Source organism: Anastrepha obliqua, chromosome 4, assembly GCF_027943255.1.
Source record: "Anastrepha obliqua isolate idAnaObli1 chromosome 4, idAnaObli1_1.0, whole genome shotgun sequence".
Classification (NCBI taxonomy): Eukaryota; Metazoa; Arthropoda; class Insecta; order Diptera; family Tephritidae; genus Anastrepha; species Anastrepha obliqua.
The window spans coordinates 116758553-116762155 of NC_072895.1; the positions used below are offsets into that span (position 1 = coordinate 116758553).

The window sequence follows — 3603 nt, forward strand, 5'->3', positions numbered from 1 at the left end:
TATATTCGAGAAAAAATATAAAATAAACTCTCCATACTAACACTTGGTATTACTATGCATCAATTTTTGGTCTGTGTGCGATCTAGAGGATCAACCAAGTCTAACCCATTCTAACACTCGTTGCATATTTCCTGTGTTGCTTCGCTGGAAATACTTATATATAATATATTTAAGGAGCCATTGCGCTATTACCTTCAAAAAAATATTTCGTTGCAACATTGTTTTTTTTTTAATTTTCCGTTTCCATTTTTATAAAAAAATACTTGAAATCTGTGAAATGTCATTTATTAATTTGTAAATAAAAAATTAAAAACGCCTCACTCAAATAGTAAATTTGCGAAGAACGTAAGCTGATGAACAAACGTTCCTGCCACTTGCCTAGCATTCTGGAGCATGCGAGCTTAATTGTTAATTTTTCCCCTTTTTTCATTTGTTGGAAGTTGGATAATTCAAATTCTTTCTCCGAGAAATTAGCATGCCACAGCCATGAAGTAGACCAGCTTTCGGTGAGTCCTCGTAGAATTGAAATAAATAAATAAATAATTGGGCCATACACTTTTATTAGGTAATTGGCCGTGCTCCTGCTCCTTCCTTGTAGAATTAATTGTGCAAAATCTTTTTACTAATTTCAAATTTTACTGAAAGCCTTACACATGCAAAAGTTCTCGCCATCTGCATTCGGAATTGCCTTCCTTTAAGTGAATTAAGTTTTTCACGTTGGCATAATTATTCGCTGGATTTAGAATATAATATTTCTTTGAACGGTAAGAAATTCTATTGTATAACTAGGTTAGGTTAGGTTAGCCTGGTTGGCAATAAGCCACGCATAGACCTTTTGGTCCCTAGCAATACCAGATGGAGACCGACCTCTATGAATACCGAAAGTAGACATCATGTAGGATATCAGCGCTTTTGGCGAACCTAAGCAGAGCTGGGAGATCCGCTTTTGAGACGTCTTCCAGGCACTCGAACAATGGGGCTCCCAGGCATTTTAACCGCGTTTTTAATAATGCCGGACAAACGCACAGAAGGTGTTCTAAAGTTTCCTCAACATCCTCTCTGCATTTCCTGCATTTGTCCGTGTTAGCAATCCCTATCTTGTACGTATGTGCAGCCAATAGATTATGACCTGTTAGCATACCTATAATAGTTCTGCATTCCTTTCCTTTTAAGTACGAATTGAGTCAGTTTTTTGTTGCTAGTTCTACACATAACTTTTGCTGTTTTGCATGTCGTCAGGTTAGTCCACCTAGCTTCCACTTGCCTTTTCATGTAGTCGTCCATTTCATTGTATATACATATATAGTATTTAGCGGTTTTGGTATGTCGTTCTCTTGTTCAAATGGTAGTCTAACAGCACTTTTTGCTATCTCATCTACTATTTCGTTCCCCATAATGCATTTGTGACCAGATACCCAATAGATATGCAGCCTACTGTTTGAGGCAAGCCTTTCTATGGCATCCCTGCTCCGTCGAACATTTTTGGACTTAATTTCATACCATATGAGCTTATAGCTTTTATTGCTGAGTGTCTGCCCACGTACATATATATTAATTGTATTGTATTGTATAACTAAGTATTTTCAAATTACTTTTTTCGCCATTTGGTGTAGAATCTATAAGGCCCATTTGTTATTGTTAATACTCGTTTTTTTAATACGAAATACAAGCGTAATCCAGAAAATTTGTTAATTCATATCTAATTTGAATGAAACAAGGAAGTTATAAAGTTTTTTGAAATTCAAATTGCTAAACGTCACATCAACATACAATTTAAAACTTATTTTGGTTTAGAAAATCGATCCAAGGAGAACAAGAAGAATTAAATTCATATGAAGAATGTAAGGAAATTCTTAGTTGTAATATGGGAAAAGAACTATTATTTATTCACTATTTAAAAAAATAAATTTCAAAGTCACTGAATATAATAAAAGAATAAATAAAAACATTCCCATACCGGGAATCGAACCCGGGCCTTCCGGGTGAGAGCCGGATATCCTAACCACTAGACAATATGGGACTTGTGAAATCAGTCGGTAAATGACTAACTTATGCAAAACTTATAAGCAAAATAAGCAATTTAACGATCTATGAAAAGTGGCAAGCGATCGACAAGTACATACATATATATTCGTAAAAGAGTACAGATTGTCAAAATTGTCGTTGCTAAACGCAAATTTCTTTTCGCAAGAGACAAAACTTATTTGCATAAGTAGGTCAGCAAATAAGTGAAGGAAATAGGAAATGAATTGAAAAAAAAACTTAAATAATTGAAGTTAATCTTAATATAATCTTAAAAATATAATATACTTTGCATTTAGTAAATTTATTAAAAAAAAAATTAAAAAGTTGAATAAACAAAATTAATTTAAAATAAAACAAAAATAATTCTTGGAAAAAAATAGATGAGAGTTTAGATCTTAAAATGTGTATTTATTTTTTTATTTATAGACTAGCAAACCCGGCCCCCTTCGCTGGGCACACTAAAATAGAATAGATATGGTTTAGAACAGAAAAGATATGGTTTTCATATTATTTATTTCATTATTCTTTATTCAAGCGCTTTGGCATAAACAATATTTTTTGTTTTTCTATTTGTTTTTGAGTGAATATAAAATATAAATTGAAAATCAGGAAAAAAGAAGATTGTTTTTAAATTTCAAATCAATGAATATGAATAAACAATCGTCTTTTTTCCTGATCATCCATGAATTTTTCGTTTCAATTTATATGTTTTATTAAGCATTGGAGTTTTTTTAAACATTATCCATTTATATTTTTCAAAAAACGAAAAAAATTGTTTTTTCCACGAACACATAATTTCATTCGGATTTCACATTAAATTCTCAAATTTATTAAGAAATTATTCACTGTTCCAAAATCCACTCCAAAAAAATTCACAAACAATTTTTACATGTTGCACTTACGTTTTTTCCTTATGGTATCCAAATCAGAAAGAAATATTGACACATTGTAACTCACACTGTCAATTTGACAGTTCAGTTCCGCCCCAAGCGTTAACAAAATAAGCGACATTATGGCTGGCTCAAAAGAACGCTGTACGCGTTGCCACTGCTCCGAATTACAACCAAACTTTACGAAACCCATTTTCAATACTTACTTAACAATGTGCGTAAGTTTGGTTTAATTCGGTGCAAAGACACGGCGGGTCCACGTTTTGGCATATATTTCGAGACCCTAGTCATCAATAAGTATGAAAATTACCCCGTATTAAAGCACTTATCAACAGCTTTCATTTGATATCCATATTGTACAAACACATTCTAGGGTCCACGTTTTGGTCTCTATCTCGAGACCCTAGTCACGGAGCGGATGGAAATACTCTGAACTAAAGCATTCACCAACAGCTTCCATTTGATATCCATATTGTACATATACATCCGAAGGTTACCCGGGTCCACGTTTTGACCTATATCTCGAGACGCCAGTCACGGAGCGGCATGAAAAATACTCTGTACTAAAGCATTCACCAACAGCTTCAATTTGATACCCATATTGTACATACACAACCAAAGGTTACCCGGGTCCACGTTTTGACCTATATCTCGAGACCCCAGTCACGGAGCGGCATTAAAAATACTC

At 33.7% G+C, this 3603-nt stretch overlaps 1 non-coding gene across 1 annotated transcript; it reads right to left on the reverse strand.

The window, feature by feature from the left end:
- Window positions 1–1948: 1948 nt before the first annotated feature.
- On the reverse strand, window positions 1949–2020 carry Trnae-cuc (transfer RNA glutamic acid (anticodon CUC)). Its single transcript has one exon. It is a non-coding gene; the product is annotated as a tRNA-Glu (tRNA).
- Window positions 2021–3603: the final 1583 nt, after the last annotated feature.